The 21,421-nt window shown below is 38.8% G+C and overlaps 1 long non-coding RNA gene across 1 annotated transcript; it reads right to left on the minus strand.

The window, feature by feature from the left end:
• Window positions 1-17,343: 17,343 nt before the first annotated feature.
• On the minus strand, window positions 17,344-21,284 carry LOC120604355 (uncharacterized). The gene is made up of 3 exons (XR_005653314.1): window positions 21,162-21,284; window positions 19,193-19,331; window positions 17,344-18,122 (listed from the first exon to the last, which is right to left on the minus strand). It is a non-coding gene; the product is annotated as an uncharacterized LOC120604355 (long non-coding RNA).
• Window positions 21,285-21,421: the final 137 nt, after the last annotated feature.

A 21,421-nucleotide genomic window follows, 5' to 3' on the forward strand; every position in this document is an offset into this window, starting at 1 on the left:
ACATGTTGGAGAGGCAGTCCACCATGCGTCCTGAATGTCCCTGAACATGCTTGCTGAGTGTGCCAGACTGCAGGGCTTATCCATTGCTCCATACTGAGCAGTTTGGGTAGTTAGTCACTTAGGCAACCAGACTAGCCTGTTTGCTGCTTGCTTTATTTGCTGCTTGCTCAAAAAGTTCTGGGACGTTGGTCTTAAATTCCTCTCTTGTAACATAATCTACTACATGTGTTCATGTCACCTGGCTCTCCATGCTGCCCTGTGGGAATTAGAGATCAGGGAAATAGCACAAATACAGTGAGAAACTCTGGCTACTGCTTTTGCTGTGAGTAATAAAGCCTTTTTATCTAAGATCCAGGAGTTTCGTGTCTTCTGTCATTATCCATGAAACTATGGCAAGCTGACTTGTTAGCATGCAAGCAGGGTAAAATCTCAGAGCCTTCGCAGTTCTGACTCTACAATAATTTCAAAGTGGTGGTGAGCATAAATGATATTTTAAGAATATGCAACAGCTATAATGCAGACTGAAAATAACTGTAATTTTTACTGGTGACAAAGTCACCGTGGTTTGTTGCTTACATTCATAATTAAAGGAAATGCTAAATTTCAATGACAGTATTATGAAAATAAATGTCAGTTTTTTCTCATTCAAGTCCATAGATTTTGTGAGAACTTTTGTCTACTGCCAACTCCCCAAAAGAACACCAGAAAAACCTGTTAATCAAGCAAAGTAAGTCTAAGTCTGTTAAGTACTTACTGCATTGAGGGAGAACACCAACTTGATATTTACTCTTATCTCAAAAGGGAGATGTCAAGAAAGGGTAGTTATAGGATTTGAGGGTCTAGGGTCAAATGGTTTAAGGTGGTTTTTCAAAGCAAGAAATTGATGGGGATTGGGTACAGTTAGTGACATTTAAGAGAGTTTAGGATTTGTAGACACAGAAAAGTGAGTGTCTTGACTCAAAACTTGATAACTAAACTTAGTCATATAAATGAGCTTTTGCCTATATAACAAGTCTATGGTCCTGATAGGAGAACAGTCACCTGCCCTGTACCAGAGGAGCAAACTATTTGCCCAGATAAATTAATTTTTTGAAGCACGCAATTCATCTATTTATCTTCCTAGGCAAGAATTTCCTGGAACAATTGTGTCATATTGAAAGGGTGGTCTCAGTTCTTATTCAACTTATCCTGAATCCACTTTTTCACAAAAGTAGATGCCTGCTTATTTTTGCCTATTTTTGCTGTCTGTCCTTTCCATACTGCAAGTCTACTGTGGACGGGGCGTACATCTTAAACTTACAATGTATAAATACACTATTTAATATATTTAATTTTATTTCCTGCTTTTTAAAAAAATACCGCATCATAAACATTTTCCCACATATTATACAATCTTTATAAAAACTACTTCAGTGGTTCTATTATTGAACATTGGTTGTTAGGAATACGTCTTTAGCTAGATTCCAAGAAATGGCATTACTAAGACAAAAGGCGAAAATATTTTAAGACCTTAATAAACATTACCAATTGCTTTTCTAAGTCATTTTATCAACTTACACACCTTCCAGCCACTATGAGGAACCTTATTTTACCAAACTCTCCATAAAGCTGGACATTAATATTTTTTAAATATTTGCTAATTTGATAGTATAACATTTATCTCACTTTTATATGGGTTTATATTTGATTCCTTAAAATGTTGGGATTTTTAAATGTATTCGTTTCCTAGTTCTATTTAATTTTTGAAATTATTTGTTTGTTTGTTTCATAATTGGTACTCAGCTCCACAGGTGCAGAGAATTAATAAATCACACTTCTCAGTCCATAGTTTATTGTCCTCAACAGGTTAGTACAATGGCTCTCTCAAAATTCTTTTTTCTCCCTTCTTCTCTGATATATATATATATATATATGATATATACACATATATATGATATATGTACATATACATGATATATATACATACATATATGCAAAAGAAGCCACACAGAAGAGTAACTGCTGTATGATTTGATTTAAATGAAGTTCAAAAAGAAGCAAATCTAATCTTTGAGGATAGGAGTTACGCTCTATTATTGACTTGGTGGTTGGTTACATGAGGATACTCATTTGTAAAATTCATTGAATTTAGTATACTTAATGTTTATGCACTTTCCTGTATGTAAGTTATACATTAACAAAATGTTTACCGAAAAAAAATAATATGATACCTTTTTTCATACACGGGGATGTTTACTTAATGAAGATTCCTTGTGCTGCACAATTTTCCATATGTAGGTAATATTTGAATAATTAAATTTCTTATTTTAAAATGCCCTCCTTTTGACCCTCATATCTGTTGATTCTTTTTACTTTTTGTTCTTTACATCAAAATTCCTAAAAAGAATTTTTACAAAGATTGCATAATATGTGGGAAAATGTTTATGATGCAGTATTAAGTTTTTTAAAAAGCAGGAAATAAAATCAAATATATTAAATAGTGTATTTATACATTGTAAGTTTAAGATGTATGCCCCGTCCACAGTAGACTTGCAGTATGGAAAGGACAGACAGCAAAAATAGGCAAAAAGTAGTTTTCTAACTACTTTTGTTTCAGTCTCTCTCTTTTTTTGAAATAAACTTCTTGATTTGGAAAATTTAATACATTAACCAAAGTAGAGAGAATTGCAGAGTATGCATCACTCAGATTCAACACTTATAAGCTCATAGTCGATCTTGGTTCATCTATACCCCATCCTTCACACACTCCCATTGCATTCTTTGGAAGAAAATCTTAGCCTTGTATCACTTCGCCAAGAATAATTTTAGTATATATCTTTAAAAGATAAGATTTTTTAACCTAACCATAATACTATAAATCTAAAAACCAATACCATAATACCTAAAATATATTATAGAATATCATAATAACACAATATGTTTAAAAGTTAACAATGATTTCTTCATACTGTTAAATATTCAATCAGAGTCAAATTCCCAACTGTCTCATAAATGGTAGCACATTTTTTTATTGACTCGACATTTAAATGAGGTCCATATATTGCATTTGGTTGCTATGTACCTTAAATTTATTTTAATATAGAGATTCCTGTCCTGTCTCTATTTTTTTCTTTTAATTTACTTACTGATGAAACTAGGCCATTTGTCCTATAGTGTCCTTCAGTCGGGATTTTGCTGATTGTGTCCCTTTGATACATTGTTTGACATGTTTTTCTTATCCCTATATTTTCTGTAACTTGGTAGTTGGCAATTAGACCTGGATAGGGATGTTTAGGAAAGAACAATTCAGAGGTAGTGCAGTGGTCTTCTTTTAGGAGACATAGAATGTCTAGTTCTCTCTCACTTTCTCTCTGCCTCTCTTTTGCAACCATTAATGATTGTTGTCAACATCTATGATTTCCTTAGTGGTTGCATTATTCCTTCTTTATTTAATAGCAAGAATACTTTTAAAAAGAGAAACTTCCTCTCATCAATTATTTGGCTATCCTGAGATACAATTTACATAGAAAAGCAGGTCATACTTGATTCTTTCTTTTCGTTTTCCAGTTTGATTGTTTTTAAAATAGTGAATTGTTTTCTTAACATCCTCCAAAAGTGAACATTGAAGATTTTGGGGAAGTTTTATCATATCACAAACTCATGGATTTAAACGAACTTTATATGTTTCCATTAGTTCTCATTGATGGAAATTCTGTTTTAAATCTATCATATTGTCAAAGATCAAAAAGTTTGAAAACATACGGTGTTGGTGAGGCTGTGTAAAATGGTTCAACCTCTATGGGCTACAATTTGTCAACACAAAACAAATTATAAATACATTTCCTTTGATTCGAAGATTTTGATTTTTGGAATTTATCCTACAGATACACTCAGATATGTGTAAAGTGGCATATATACAAAAATATTAATTGTAGCCTTTGTTTATTTTAGCAAAAAATTAGAAAAAGATATTCATACACCCACGTTCATAGCAGCATTTTTCGCAATAGCCAGAAGATTGAAGGAACTCAAATGTCCATGATAGATGAATGGATAAGCAAAATGTGATATATACATATTCAGCGTTAACAAGGTAGAAAATTCTGTCACAAGTTACAATGTGGATGAAACTTGAGGACATTATGTTTAATGAAATAAACCATCACAAAAAGACAAACTGTATGATATCAGTCAAACTCATAGAAACAAAAGGTGGAATGGTGGTTACCAGGGGCTAGGGAGGAAGAAATGGGGAGTTGATATTCAATGGGTGTAGGTTTTAGTTTTGCAAGAAGAAAAAGTTCTGGACATTGGTTACACAACAATATGAATATACTTAATGCTACTGAGCTGTACACTTAAATGGTTAAAATGGTCGATTTTAGGTTATGTATATTTTACCACAATTAAAAATTTACAAACTTGTAGGCCATACTAAAATAGGTGTTGGGCTGAATTTGGCTCATGGGTCACAGTTTGGTAACTCTGTTTGGAAACTAAGCCTGACTTAGGATATTAAACTAAATACAAATATATATGCTTGTCGATACATAGAATTTGCCAGTACAAATATAGAAGAAGCTTATAACAGTAGTGGCTTCTGGGAGGGAAATTGGGTGTTGGCAGAAATGTGGGAGATTGACTTTTCCCTCTATATTCTTGTAAATCCTTCTGGGGGCTTTTTTTGTGGAAAAATACTATAACATTAAATTTGACATTGCAATAATTTTAAAGTGTACAATTCAGTGACATTAAGTACATTCACACTGTTGTGTAATTTCACCACTATCTAGTTCCAGAACTTCTTCATCACCCTCGATGGAAACCCTATACCCATTAAGCAGTCACTCCCCCTCTCCCCGTGCCCCTTAGTCACTGGAAACCACCATCCTGCTTTCTGTCTCCATGGATTTATCTATTCTGGATATTTTGTATAAATGAAATCATGTGATATGTGGTATTCTGTGTCTGGCTTCTTTCATTTACCGTAGTGTTTTTAAGATCTAGCCATGTTGTAGCTGGTCTCTGTACTTCATTACTTTTTATAATTAAATAATATTTATTTATATGGATATACCACAATTACTTATTCATTCATCTGTTTTGGCTATTGCCAATAAAGCTGCTATGAACATTCATGTACGAGCTTTTGTTTGAACACCTGTTTTTAATTATTTTGATTATATACCTAGGAGTGGAATTGGTGGGTCATATGGTCATTCTATGTTTAACTTATTGAGGAAAACCACCAAACTGTTTTCCACAGCCATGTACCTTTTTAATTGTATATTGTGTACATGTGCTACCTATCCAAACTACATTTTAGGATAATCTTTTTTTTTTAATATTAAAAAGTAAATTAAGTGGTAGTATACAAATTTATGACCTTTACAATCTAACCCAGGGTTTAAACTTACTATGCTATCATAATGTATAACATTTCTCTCTGACTTAACAGAGTTTAACACCTAAAATTAATTTTGCAGTTGCTTGTTGAAGGAGTTAAATTAGTATGTACTTGATATGTAATAAGGTATTAGAATGTAAGTATGGTGATCAAATAATCATAATTCTGGAAAATTTAATGACTTGACAAAGTTGCCTCTCTTCCTATTGCCCTAATAACCCAGGTTGCTCAGAAAATAGATTTGTAGAAACTAAGATGCCTCCTGGAAAGAGAAAGATGAAGATCCACTTTCTTTCCTTATAAGATTTGTAGTAAATTGGAAAAAAATGACCACAGAGATTTCCCCTTCCTGTACAAGAGCCCCTTTGCAGCGCGACTTTGCACCTTCTCCATCAAGAGGCGGAGTCTCTCTCTCTGCCCTTTGAGTCTAGGCTTGGCCAGGTGACATGCTCTGGCCAATGACACCTTAGCAAATATGACTAAAGCTGAGGCGTGAAAGTACTTACACACTGGGTTTTACTCTTCGGCTGCTCTTTGAAATCTGGAGACTACCAGGCCAAGAACCCTGGAGTGCTAAGTGGAAAATCAGAGAAGGCATAGAGTAGAGAGTTGGGTATGACTGGAATTTGCTTTTATCAAATGAGAATCACGAAGGGAAACAAGGGAGTTCAGAGTGTATTCATGGGAGTGACCATAATAGTGGACAATGATATCAAAAATGGGTAGGAAGGGAAGGCAGGAAGGTAGGGAAGAAAGAACAGAGAAAAGATGGTAAGATCAATCAATTGTAGGTCTCACTGGGATCAGTTGTTGGACTTGGGGAGCCGGAGGGAATGAGCGGGACAACTAGAAGGAGTGATCATAGTCTAGGATGCTTGAAATTGAGATTATGGAAGCAGAACAGGCTACATGATTTGTGGGCCCAATGCAAAATGAAGACGTGAGGCACCCTTGTTCAAAACTCAGGAAAAAGCTTCTTCCTTTGCTTCCAGTGATCTCTCTTGACTTGTCATGGTCTTTCTATTTGCTACTTAATGTCTAAGTAAAGAAAATATTTTCATTTTAATTATATGCATGAATTTTACCATTCATCTTTATATTGTGTAATCCCGATTTTAAATGCAGATATCATAGTATTTAACTCGCATGTGAAATAAGCAAAATTACAGCGTATGCGGGTTATGGCTTGTCCCCAGAGGGTGCCTTGAGCTGTACAAAAGAGACAAACACAAGAAAGGCTGAGGAAGTTCGTAAGGAGGAGAGAGTATCCCTCAGACCCCTGCTCCAAATTGAGAGCCAGACTAGGGCGCGCTCCCACTGGCACGCTGACACACTCGGGGTGAGCGCAGCCCCCTCTCGGCGTCCCGCTTTCTATCCCGGGGCGCAGATCAGCCCACGCGGGGTACGCGCGAGGGCGCTCAGGGCTGCGCGCTATTGGGTTGCATCTCCAGCCGCGGCTGACTGCGGTGCCACGCTCTGGCCCGGCACAGTCTGGAGAAGTCAGGCCAGGTGTCTCTCCTTCCCAAGGGTCCGCTGTCCAAATCAGGACAGACAGGCAACCCCCGACCGTATTGCCAGGTCCGCGCTGGTCGCGCTCTGCCCCTGGACGTGGGTGGGTGAGACACCCTGCGCTGCCAGTCCGGGAAAGGGATGGCCACCACCATACCCCGACCCTCACCCTCCACCTGACCGCGCCCGGCACCCTGCTGGGGACAGAAAGTGGCAGCATCGCGAGGCGGGGCCCAGGACACCGGGAGGCTAGGAAGCCATCCTCGGGAGGCAGCAGGACAGGGCTTTTGGCCCCTGTCGCATGCTCTAGTGTCCTATGAGACTTCAGCTCTAAAACTTAAATTCAAAAATAAAATTAAGGATGTCAAGGCAATGACAGCAGAGCATCAAACGAAATGCTAAGCCCTTATGAACATGGGGCCCTGTGCCATTGCACTGGCCACACACCCATGAAGCTGCCTCCCCCCACTCCCTGTAAATAAGGATCGCAAGTATTGGAAGTAACATCTAGATTAGTGCTGTCCGATAGAAGTAAAATATGAGCCAGGCATGAAAACCACGTATGTCATTTTAAATTTTCTGATAAAAAAAAAAAGTAAAAAGAAACAAGTAAAATTAATTTTAACAATATATTTTAACTTAACATCTAAAATATTATCATTTCGACATGTTATCGGTATTAACAACTATGGAAACATTTTACCTTTTTTTCTACTAAGACTTCAAAATCCAGCATGTATTTTACACTTACCGCACATCTCATTTTAATTCAATGGATGCACGTGGCTAGTGGCTAATGTAGTGGACAGGGCTGATGTAGAGAATGAAAAAGGAAGTGAGTGGCTGGAGTACTGTTTGTGCTGTTGCCACTTGGTGGCTTAACATTGGTGATTAAAACAGAAATACCTACCAACATCTGTCGATCACATCATATGAACGAGCAATTTAGCACCTGAATTTCTGTGAATGATTTTGATGACTATTGTGCTGCTATTTTAACATTAATTGTTACTAAATTTAAAATCTTCCTTTATGTATTGTAACAGTGTCATCCAGACATTCATTAAATAGTGGTTCTAATGCTAATGATGAAAAACAGCCATAAATCAATAAACAGAAGGGTAAGTTAGATGTGTCAATTGCCATGAGGGAGGCCAAGTAACCAACCTCATGCTCCATGTTGTTAATTTAAAGAATGAACACCTTAGGAAATATTGGAAAATTCTGAGAAATAAAAACCAACAATCAAGCAGATACACGAGGTTTGTAAAAATGGTTACATAACCAAGCAGGAAGAAAGAAAAACAAACAAACAAAAAACCTGTTCACATGGCTTCAAGATCCATGCCAGAATAATGTGCACCTGAGCTTCCCTGGTTGTACACGTAAACACTCTGAGAACACAAAGCCCTGTTTCTTATATGTTCCTATGCAAGAAATGGAATGCTTCTAGAATGCAGCCATTAGGGACATTTCCGTTTTTACAAGTCTTTCCCTTCTAGGAGTTACTTTACTGACGGACTACACTGCCATGTAGTGGTAAAAGGGGGAACTACGGGCCACTTAAAAAGTTTTTAATGCCTAGTGTTTGATACATCAAAAGAATAAATGCAACAAAAAATAAACTCCTACAAACCCACCATCCAACTTAAGAACTAGAACGTTACCTGTTGGTGCACCCACGTGCATGCCTCTTTCCAATCTTACCCTGCTGCCTTACCAGAGGTAATACTAGCTTGAATTTTATGTTGGCATCATTTTTCTAATTTTCAAAATAATGTTCTTTATTCATAATAAGCAAAAACTAGAAACTGCATATGCTCATTACTCACTGAACTAACACCATCTCTTGATTTTTAAAAATATGTAGTTTTATTATATGCGTATGCAAATCTAAACAAAAGATTGTTTGGCATACTTATTTGAGCTTTATAAAAGTGGTCTCATAACTTTATGTAGTTTCCCACAACTTGCCTTTTTCATACATTATATTTGACCAGGTTATGTATGGAGCTGTAGTTCATTCACTGCATGAATAGCTATTTATTCATCCATTCTCCTATCAATAGACATTTAGTAACCCCCAACTTTTTGCTATTTTAACAGTATTGCAATTAATATTTTATGCGTGTGCAAGTTCTCTGTGATATATGTAGTTCAATTTTACAAAATATTGTCTAAATATCTTTCAAAGTTGTACCAATTTACAGTCCATCTGTGATGTATAAAAAGTCCCACTGATCTCATCTCCACCAGCACTTGGTGTTACTAAATTTTTTAATTTTTGCCGGAAAAGCTAGCGGAAAGTGGTATCCTGTTCCATTGATATATATTTATCTGATTGATTGTCAATGAGGTTGCATGTATTCTAATTTTTGTTGGCAATTTATTTTTCCTATTTTGTAAAGTGTCTATTAATGTCTTTTGCTCATTTTTCTACTAGTTTGTCCTTTTTTATTTTAAGATCAAAATTTGGATCTTCATATTTTTTCTCAGTTATATATGTCACAAATATCTTCTCCCACTTTCTGTATTTAGCAAACTTGCTGGACTCTCTTATTAATTCTGTAAATTCTTTGGGGATTTTTTATGTATGCAATTATATTAGCTGCAAATAATGACAGTATTGTTTCCTTCTTCCTCCTTATATCTGTCTTTGTCTCATCGAACAGAAGGGATAATAGACATCGTTGTCTTGTTCTGTTCTTAAAGGAGCAATGTTTTTAATGATTCACCATTAAGAATGGTGACTACTGTACAGCTTTCTTTTAAAAAGATGACTTTTTAACATTAAAAAGTTTTGTTAAATCCCTGCTTTTATCATGAAAGAATGATGACTTTTTCCGAATGCCTTTTCTACATCTATTGAGATAACCATATAACTTCTTTAACCCATTAAAATGAATAATTAAAGTTATGGTGTTTTAATGTTAAATCTTCCTAATATTCTTGGGATAAATGCAGCTTAGTCATAATGAATTGTCTTTATTATACACTATTGGATTTGATTTGCTAGTATGCTCATAATATTTTCATCTATGTTCTTGAGGGATTCTGGTTTGTTATTTTCTTTCTCATACAGTCCTTGATAGATGTTATTTCAAGGTTATACTAACTTCATATAATGAATTGGGTAGTATTACTTCTTTTGATATTCTTTGTAAGAGTTTGTATAAAATCAGAATAATTTGCTCTATGAAATCTGCTATTAATTGTCTAAAAACCAGCTAGACTTGATTTTTTTTAAGCCACTAATTCAATTTCTTTAACACTATTGGAAACTCAGGCTTTCTTGATATAGCTTTGATCAGTTATAGTTTTCTAGAAGTGTTTCCCTTTCTAATAAGTTTTTTAATACACTAGTATAACGTTATTTATGGTATGCTCATTTCTTCTTCTGTGTTTAATCTCTTCTGTGTTTCTTCAGTTTTTTATTCCTATTATTGCTTATTTGTGCACGCTGCTACCCTGACCCTCACTTTTTTAAATGAATCTTGCCAAAGGTTTGTCTATTTTTCCTGGCCCTGGTTTGTTGATCACCTTTGTTGTATGTTTGTTTTCCACTGTATTCATTTTTGCTCTTATCTTTACTGTTTTTCCCTTATACTTTCTTTGGGTTTATTTTATTGTTTTCCTCTTCGAGTGAAAGCTGGCTTATTAATTTTCGGCCTTTTTTCTTTCTAATCTAAATTCCCCATTTCTGGTGCATCCACCAGTCTTGATATGTAAAATTTTTTATCACATATTCAAGGGATCCCCAACCCCCAGGCCATGGACCAGGAGATTGGAAGAACAGGAGATTTTATTTGGTCACCGAAACTGCCCTCCCTGTAATGGTTGACGTATGACATTATACATTAACTCTGTAGCACATACAACACAAACTATGAAGACTCGTGTTAACAATGTATCAATATTGGTGTATCAATTGCACCAAATGGACCATATCAATGCAAGACACTAATAATAGTGGAAACTGGAGGTGGGTAATCACATGGAATTCTATACTTTGCTCAATTTTTCTTGAAACTTGAAACTACTCTAAACGACAAAGTTCGTTAATCTTTAAAAATATGCAGCTGTTTTACATGTGAAATTTAGAGGTGATGAGGACAGTGCAAACAGTAAGATAATGAAGTAATAAAAGTTAAATTTGATATCTATTGAAACTGAGGGTTTTAATTGAATTCTTATCACATCTCCATTTAAGTATTAATTTAGGTAATTTGAAATTTCAGTCAAAATTTGCGGGATTTGTGTAAGATGGCTAATAATGCCCAAAGTGTTGCTCTTGGGGGAAAAAATAGGAGCAAGTGCTGCCATCAGGAATATGTCAGGAACATAGGCATCTAACCCAACTCAGATAAGCCTTGTGAAAGAGCTTCTGGTGAAAGCCTCTCTGGAGGGCATTTTTTCAATATGAACCCATCTGTCTCTCCAATGTTCTAGGTCCATATCTGTTAAAGTCCATGGCCTGTTAGCAAGTGAGCGGCAGGCACGCCAGTAAAGCTTCATTTGTATTTGCAGCTGCTCCCCAGTGCTAGCATCACTGCCTCAGCTCCACCTCAGATCATCAGGCATTAGATTCTCATAGGAGCACTGGTCCCTGGTGCCAAAAAGGTTGAGGATCCCTGACATATAATATAGTCGTTTCTATGCAACTTTCAGTTTCTCTTATGATTTCTTAATCCATAAATTATGTAGAAGTGTATTTTCTAATTTATGCATCTTAGGCTGTGTCATTTACCTTTCTGGGGCAGACTTCTAATTGAATTGCATAAGTCAGATTTATGATCGCAGATCATAAAACAGGGTTTATGTGAATTAAATTCTTTGAAATTTGTTGAAACTAGTTTTAGAACCTCTTGTAACGTCAATTCTTGGAAATGTTCCATGTGCATTTGAAAAGAACGCCTATTCCTTGATTGTTAGATGCAGAGTAATTTATAAATATCCACTAAATCAAGCTGCTTAATTGTTATTCAAATCTTTCTTGACCCATCAGTAATTAAGAGCATTGTATTGAAGTCTCCCACTATGTTAGTGGATTAATCAATTTTTCTCCATAGTTCTATACATTTTTATATTACCTATTTGGATGCTATTTTAGTAGGTACTCACAGCTTTAGAATTATAATATCTTTCTAATGAATTAAGCCTATTATCATTATAATGGAAAATGGTCCTTAGAATACTTACTGTCTTAGTCTTTTTTGTCCAATATCATTTGACAAAATATAATTATACCAGCTTTCTTTTAGTTACTATTTGTCTGGTATATCTTTTTTCATCATTTTACCTTTATCCTTTCTGTGTCCTTTTATTTTAGGTATATCTAGGTCTGAGAATTTGTGTTTTAATTGATTAGCCCATTTATACTTATTGTGATAATATTTAGATTTCTACCATCTTACTTTTTTACTTTGTTCTCCTTTTCTAAACATTTTTATTTCTAAATTTAGTTTTTATTTTTGTCTTCTTATTCTATTTTCTCCTCTACTGGTGCGGAAGTTACACTTTCTGTTTTTAGTAATTACTCTTGAAATTTTATCATACACATTCAACAAAGTCAAAGTGAATCAAACCTGAATCTTTCCAAAAAGAATACAAAGAACATAGAACACTGCAACTCTTCTCGCCAGCCTCACCTCTTCTTCCTCAACCTATAAATTATTAGTGTCCAGTATTAGTTCCTGTCTTTTTTTCAGTCCCACAAATTGTATGGCATTATCGTCTTTCATGAGTAGTTTTTTTTTTTTTTTAGATAATGTTTGCTTGAAATTATTTACATATTTACTGATTTCTTTGCTCACCGTTTCTTCTTCAGTCCTTCCTTCTCAGGCCTTTGTATTTTTTTTCTTCCTGAAGCCCATTTTCTAAAAGTTGTTTTAGTGAAGTTTTGTTAGTGATAAATCTCTTTTTTCTAAACAAGTTTCCTATTTCACTTTCATGTTTCTATGTTGCACTCATTCTTAAAAGTTTTGCTGGGTACACAATTCTGGGTTAACAGTTATTTTCTCTTAGTACTTTGAAGATATCTTTCTGTCTAAATTCATTGTTGCTGTCATCATCACCATCTAATTGTTGTTTCTTTTAGACAACTTTTCTTTTTTCTCTAGCTGCTTTTTAGATCTTTTGCCTTTAGTTCTCTGTGGTTTCTCTACAGTATGCCCATGTGCATTTCTTTTCTTTTTTTTTTTTAACCTGCTTGATGTATGCTGTGTTTCTTCTATCTACAAGTTCATGCTTTCATCCGTTATGGAAATTCTTAGCTTTTCAAATATTGCTTCTCCTTTATTCTCTCTTTTCTCTCTTTCTGGGATTCTGGCTGGATATTTTTCAGACCTTCTCATTCCATCCTCTCTTCCCTTAACCTCTCATTCATATTCCTCACCTTCTTGAGTCCCTGTGCTGAATTCTGAATAATTTTCTCAGATCTGTATTTCAGTTCACTAATTCACTATTCAGCTGTGTTTAATCTACTATTTATCTGTCCACTGAGTATTTAATCACAACAATTAAATCATTATATTCTATTTGTTTCATTCTCAGATTAGTCTGGTCATTTGTGATAGTCTCTTTGCCTTGCCTATTTTTTAAATAACAGTCTTATTGAGATACAATTCATCAACAATAAGATTTATCCTTCGAAAGTGTGCAATTCATTGGTTTTTAGTATATTCATAGAAGTTGTGAAACCAGTACCACTAATTCTAAAACATTCCTATCACCCCCAAAAGAAGCCCTGTACCCATTAGCAGTCTCTACTAATTTCCTTCTAACCTCTCCCCAACCCACCCACCCCCAACCCCCGCCAAAAAAACCCCATGTTTCTGTCTCTATGGATTTACCTACTCTGGACATTTTATATTAATAAACTCATACAACATACAGCCTTTGTAAATGGCTTTTTTCATTTAGCATAATGTTTCCAAGGTTCATCCATGTTGTAGCAAATATCAGGACTTTATTCCTTCTTATGGCTAAATAACAGCTCATTGTATGGAAATGTTACATTTTGTTTATTTATTTACCTGTTGATGGACAGCTGGGTTTTCACTTTTTGGCTATTGTGAATAATGCTGCTGTGAACGTTTGTGTACAAGTCTTTTTGTGGATGTATGTTTTCATTTCTTGTCGTTACACATCTAGAAGTGGAATTGCTGGGTCACGTGGTAACTCTATGTTTCATAGTTTGAGGAATAGTCAAACTGTTTCCCAAAGGGGCTGCACCATTTTACAATCTCACTGATATAAGGGTTCCAGTTTCTCCACATCCTCCTCAACGCTTGTTATTGTTTGCCTTTTTTGATCCCTTGATTATTTTTGTGATCCCTTCTTTTATTTCTTTCAGCATTTGCTATCTTATATCCTATTTTGTATCTTCTATCTCCATTTCTTATTTTATATATTCTGTCTGATAACTATAATAATTAAAAACATTAGGAGTCTAAATCTGTTATTTTGTTTGTTTGTTTTCTATTCATGGTAGCTTATTTCCTTCTGTGTTTGATGGTACATTTCTGTGAAAATGTAAGGTAGGATTTTTGTTATGTTTGTTGCTGTATCTCCCATCATCTAGAACAGTAATTGACATGTAATAGGTGCTCAACAAATCTCTATTCCATGAATAAATGAGTCCTGAGGACCTAAGCAGAAGAGGAAACCCAAAAGAGGATGTGCCTTTGCTTCTGCTGGGTGCCAAGATGCTGACAGACCTGGAGTTATGTTAGCCCCTATTGGTCAGGGTCTCGTTGGGAAAACAGAAGCCATACACTCTATGTATTCCAAATATATCCATGTAAAGATGTAAGGTAGACAATCAGCTGCCCCTGGGTGCGGCTTACCTGTACCTCAGAAGGTTGCTTCTTGCCTTTCCAGAGACTGAGGACAGATAATCGGGAGATGGAAACCACACAGTGATTTTAAACAGGGGCCGTTTAATATAAGGAATTATTAAGCTATGATAAAAGAACTATACGATGTATAAATAACTATAGGGCTAAAAATACCCAAGGAAGATAGACCTTCCTTGGGGGAGGGCTCCCACCCCAAGCTGGGGTTCAGATGTCACTGGAGAAGAGTTGGTTGTAGCCCACTGGATGGCAGAAAAGTTTGCAAGGTGCTGGAGGCAGAGTGTGGTGGAACCCCATGTGGCAGAGGATTCTGGGAAATGTAGTTTCTGCTTCTCCTCTGAGATGCAGAAGAGACCTCAGAAGGGAGTTGGGGGCCAGTGACAATATATAATCCCTTAGAGACCTGAGCTAAGATGGAGTCTTGAGTCAGATCCCTCATGTTGCCATTGACCTAAGGGCAGGCTTTCCAGTAGCAGCCGAAGTGGGCATTAGCCCTCAGGCCACCCAACCTTTCCTTTGCTTTCCAATCAGGGCTCCCTACTCCAGTATCAGATCCATGACACTGGATCTAGAGATTTCCCCTACTTCCTGCAACCCAACAACACATTAAAAGTTTTCTAAGAAGGGAGCCCGTCAGCAAACCTAGTCTATCACACCGCCAAAAGAATGATTCCGACTCTGAACACTCCTCTAAAGTCAGCACAATGATTTCAATGCCGCTGCTCACAACAGAAAAACACCTAGGAATAACTGATTCAAACGTGTGACTATATCACAGAGGCCTTTGAGGATCTGATGAAAGCTAGAAATTCCAGAAAAAAATAATATATTCAAAAAATGTTGCATACGGTTTCAGTAGGTTCAAAGACCCCTGATGCCCATCTATGGAGAGTAAGAACCTGATCGTAGAGAAATAAGGTCACATACAAAAGCTCAATCCAGATATTATAAAGAGGCCAAAGCCATCAACATTTTTCTCCCAATGCTTTTCTAAACATAAATAAAAACATTTCTAATTAAATGTACTGCTTACCACTTCTAGCATATTAGTTTTGTATTATATTGAAGACATAGTAAAGTTTTTTGTGTCGCGCAAAAAAAAATTGCAGTGGAATAGGGTACTTGTGTAACTAATACCTATAACGTCTTCATGCCTGTTTCATAAAGACTGAGAATAGTTTTACTAATAAGTTATTTTAAAGGTTTATATTTGTAATAACTTTGCTTATATGAGATTTCCACCACTTCATTTATGTCAAGACCTTAATCAGGAACAAAGCCCCAACTCAAATGATGTTCTTCTGGGGAAAAGAGTTTTATTTAAGTAATGGTCAGTTTTATCAACTTCTTCAGGAATGCTCTGAGTGAAAAACTGTATTGTCATATTTCACATGTGTCACCTTACACATTCCCCAGAGATGGACCGGCGTAGGAGAAAGACCTCAGAATCTATCTGGGTTCTTCCAGGTAGTCTTGGGCAAGTTCATTCACATCTCCATTTCCTTTTAATCATCTGTTAAGGAGCAATGGCAATATCCATGGAGTGGTCAGGCAAGAACAGTAAGGTTGCAAGAAATATCGTTCATGGTACAGCTCAACAAATGCTTATTAACTGACTGGGTAACTGAGAACTGACTCTGGTTAATTGTCTAGCTAGGAAAAGGGATCCAGCTTTGTCTGCTGGGTCCATTTATAATTATGACTTGCCCATTGTTAGATGGAGGATCTTGTAGCCAAACAAATGAATAGTTAATTTAAAGTCAGGCAACTAGGGCATTTTGTTTTGGTTGGAAACTTAATTCCCAGACAGTCCATACATTATATATAAACTGCCTTGACCTGAACCCACTGCAGGAAGATCAGGGAAGTGCAGGGGAAGATGAGAGATGAGGTGGAGGTGAATGACCTGGTTTAGAGCTTCCCTCTCACATTGCAGGGATAAGGAACCTCCAGGGCCAGAGGAGTTAATTTGTCATCAGGGTGATATTGCTGTGGTTATCTCTGATGCAGTCCAGGAGGTAGTCTTTCTTGACTACTATTGCAACACAGAGCATGGGAAATTTTTAAAATTAAAGATCACTTGCAATGGTTCAGCTACTTTGGAAGACACTCTGCAGTTTCTTATAAAGTTATATGTATGCTTATCATATGATCTAGTGATCCCATTTACCTAAGAGGTATTTACCTAAGAGAAATGAAACATCTGTCCACACAAAGTCTTCTGGACAAGGTTTGAATATACACCCAGATGTAGAAGAGAGTAATCTCATCCACTAAGGAGAAGGGAAAGAGCACAGAATCTCCTATTTCAGAGCTTTTGTCCAAGTGTGCAAGCCCAAGGTAGCAAGCTGCTCCCTTCTCCGTCCTTTGTCTGTCTGGTCCAAGAGGGAGCAGCCGTGACTGTACACCACCTGGCCTCATTGACTTGTCCAGGGTGAGCACCTGCCTCAAGATGGGCCAACTAGAATCCCCCTAGGAGAATTCAGAATCTGGGCTCATTCTGCTTATCCCTTGAAAGGAAGAGAAACTCGGAAGCTGCCAGCTAAGGCCATTGGGGATAGAGAAGGATGACAAAGAAACGGAGTTGGAGAAAGGTGACTTCCTGGGTTCTGTAAGTCCCACTGGTTCTTGTCTGTACCCAATGCCCAGCTCCATCCTTGTGCTTAGAGTCCTTAAGATGCCCCTGTATCCTTATAATACAAAATCCCATTTCACCATCAACCTGTCCCTAGTTGTTTCTAATAGCCACAACCACAAGAATCTTGATGAAAGCAATGTGAAGCAAACACTTCCTTCCGTCTCCTTTCCCCACAGTGTGACTTCAGGGCATCCTCCCAGCTTCCTAAAGGGAGACTTCAACCTGGAGAAGGCTGTCCTATAAGTAACACCAGCTGACAAGGAAAGCCAGTCTCCATCTCCTTTTGTGTCCCCTCACTCTTCCTCCAGTGCTCTGAGGTCTGTCCTTGTGCAGCCTTCCAAACACGCAAAAATTTCCCACATGCAGAGGTCCCTAAATCAAGCCTTTCCTCCGGCATAACTGACACTTCTTTATCCCATTTCTTCTTTGATCCCAGAGTCTGAATTCAGAGGTCAGTGTGTCATATCTCCCAGGTGGTGGCTGCAGTCTAACAGGGGACTTCAAAGTCTTCAGGGGCAGGTCAGTGCAGGAAGATGCTTTAGGAAAAGAAAAATTGTTTTAAGTTCTTAAATTGACTCGATAGAGCGCTGGATTAGGAGGAAGGAATTTGGATTCTGGTTCTGGCTTTGCTTCTCACTTGCCATGTGACTTTAGGCTTCGGTTTCTTCAGCAGCAGAATGACAGAATTGGATGAGATCAAAGGCTTTCCAGGGGGCCCTGTTGCAGTCAACACCTTGGAAACCATAAGGAAAAATGAGATGGCACCTGGGGACCCTGATTCTCTTCACTCAGAGCAGCCCTACTGTATCTGTTTTATACACTGAGCATCCTTATAAGATGCTGTCTTAGAAGCAGAGTTTGAAGCAGAAGCATATGTGCTAACATTTTATGAGGGAGAGAGAGAGCTGAAGTGAAGAAAAGCGGTGGGGTGAGATAGAGAGCACACGAGTACATTGCTGAGCGGGCCACCATGAGCATCAGCTGATGCTGGATCTTGTGGGACCTTCTTTAAAGAGGCTGTGTGAAGCTTAGGGCAATTCATCTAGAAAGAAGAAAATGATTTTTCTCCAACCCTTGTCTCTTGCTGCTCAAAGGTTCACCTGATGGAGTGTCTCACAGTCCTGCACTTGAGGCCAGAATTTCAAAGGGGGTGTGGGGTGCGGTTGGCTTGTGCTGGAATGAAACCAGTGGCAAAGACCTAGAAGACAGGTGTGGCTGAGAGAACCTAAGGTGGTACATTAAAAAGTATCTGATACAGCTATACTTGAAAAAGAGTGAGAACATCTGCTAAAATAAAAGTTGAAACCACTGGACTGGGTAATCCCAAAGGACCTTTACAAATGAAAACTTCCTTGATGCTATTCATTAAAATGGCAGCTAGGACCTGAGGCCATTTGCCCTTCTAGTGTGCAAGAACCATGTCCCAAGAGAGTTGCAAGCAACACCCGTGAAAATGTGTACCCCTCAGTGCTCAACAGTTGATGCTAACTTTGATCAACCCCCCAGTCTCCAGAATTTTCCTGCAACTTGAGAGTAATACAGTTGGTGTTTTTAAAGAGCCCAGATGGGACTCTTTAAAAACAGGAGAGAGAGAGACTCATATTTCACCAGGCTGGGGAAGCTTTCGTCTTGTTCTTTTAGGAAAGCCTGGCCCACCTGCCAGCCTGGACTCCCCTTCACTCAGGGGCCAGCTGCCGACTCCAGACAGGATGCAGATTTGTTGGTATTTAAGGGATTGGAGGATTAAATGGTCCAGAGAAGCCCCCTCCACGCAGCCTCATCCTCTAACAGCTGGAAGCCTACCTTTGGGTGTTAGTAAATCCATAATTACATCATGGGCACTTCTTTTGAAGATTCCAGCAAGCTTGCAAAGCCAGCAGAGAATGAGAGATTGGGGTCAGCGCAGGAAGCCTTAATCCTTCTCTTGAATGTATAGATCAACCTGCAGATGGATGATCAGATGTACCCAAATTAAACATGAAATCCAGTTTGAGTACTGTCATTGGCTGACCTTGAGCACACGACTTCAGCCCAGAACATCGATTTTCTCTGTGGCAAAACAGGGATATCACCAGCTCTGCTTATGACATGTTGAGAAGCAAATGAGAGAAAGCAAGCTATAAAGCAACTATGTCCTTCAGCAGAGCATGAGGGGTACAACAGCCTGGACTGCTCATTGCCAGCACTGCGGTATGGCCTGTGGGTTGCTGGAGCCCAGGAGGCTGATGGGAAATGACTAGATGCAGGCCCCTTCCATAGGCAAGATAGGACAGATAGGCTCTGATCAAAAGGAGGAGGAATAAACCTATTAAAAGCATCCCAAGGAAAAAAAAAAGGAAAAAAAAACAGAATGAAAATAGGCATAGCTCAAACTCCTCGTATCACGGAGAGAACATGAGGTCCAGGTGCCAGGCTCTGCACTAAGTGCTTTGTGTGCATTACTTCATGTAATCATCACAACCCAGTGTAGTAGATGCCACAGGCCTTCTCCTAGTTACAGATGAGTAAACTGAGGCTGAGAAGGATTGAGCAATCTGCCTAAGTGTCACAGCTAATTAGGAACAGTACCAGGACTGAAACCCAGGCGATCTGCCTTTCATTTGTCAGGCTTTGCCATTTGTCTCTCTACCTACAGGGATGCTATCTCCCTAGGCAGCCTCTTAGGTTCTGGTTGTCATCTATGTTCCCTTGATGCACAAGTCTGTTGGCCCAGCTCCCAGGTCTGGCCTAAGCTTTAATGCACCACCTTCAGCTCCCAGGTCTGGTCTAACAGCCTTCCTGACCCGCCTCAAGATTAATGTGGCCAAGGATGAATTTTTCATTTACCCTAAACCTGCTTCCCACTTCCCCACTTCCCAGAGGGCGCCTCCACCATCCACCCAGCTGCAGAATCTGGCCACTGTAGAAACTCTTCTCTCCTCACGCCCATTGTCACTGTTAGATCCCTCACTAGAACTGGGCCCTTCTTGCTCCACCTCCCAGTCTCCAGCCCCGCTTCCTCTCATTCATTCCCCACGCTGTGGAGGGAAGGGCCAAAGCGCAATATGATGGTGCCACGCCCCTGCCCTATATCTTTGAACTGCCTCCAATGGTTCTCAGGATAAAGGTTCTCCTCCTCTGGACAGGTCCCTCCCCAGGTCCACTCTGTTGCTCTTCCTCCCTGCACACTGCCTCTCTCACTGAACTTGATTCTGTTCCTCTGGTTGACCTGCCTGCTTCCTGCCTGCCTCCTTTCCACTACCTGGAACACTCTTACTCATCCAGTGTGGTGTCCCGTTGGCTCCTGCTAGGCTTAATTGTCAGCTCATAGGTCCAAAGTCACAGCTAGGATGTCCGTCCTCCAGAAGCCTTGTCTGACCCGACCCCCTCCAGGTCTCTGCCCACACAATACTCAGTACTATTTCGGTACACCACTTACCGATCCCACCTCCACCTCTGTAAGCCTTGCTTTAGCACCGCACGGTGCCCTCCTCACAGCAAGGAGTCAGTACATGTTCGAAAGAGACAGAGGGAAAGTGACTTTCTCAAAGCCACAAAGTCCTAAAGTGACAAAACCACAACTGGAATCTACCTCACCCCCATTCCACCCTAACTTGGAAAGAATTCACGGCTCCTCTGCGCGCTACCCCTCCATCCCACCGATTATTCCTAGCGTCGAGGGCCACAGAGTTGACATTATAGGAAATGACATCCTCCATCTGAGGAAGAATATGACACCTCCCACCGCCACCCCAGCCTTGCTATCCCTAAGGACAAGGAAAACCCGCCTCACCTTCTCCCTAGGGGAGCATTTGGGTCAGGTTAGTCTTTCCCCAGGTCCCTATCCGACTCTAGAGCAATATCCCGGCCCCCATCAGCTTAGGCAAAGCTTCGCACCCCCCTGCAACGCGAGCGATTTCAGCCCCACAAGGCCACCACGGTTGCGCGCTCGATCCGCCCCGCTCCCCCGCCCGGGAAGCCACGATCCGAGCGCCCCTCCCAGCCCTTGGGGAGCTTGCCCCGCCTCCCTTGCTCCCTCGCCTTGTTCCTCCC

Source organism: Pteropus medius, unplaced genomic scaffold, assembly GCF_902729225.1.
Source record: "Pteropus medius unplaced genomic scaffold, Ma_sr-lr_union100, whole genome shotgun sequence".
NCBI classification, from domain to species: Eukaryota; Metazoa; Chordata; class Mammalia; order Chiroptera; family Pteropodidae; genus Pteropus; species Pteropus medius.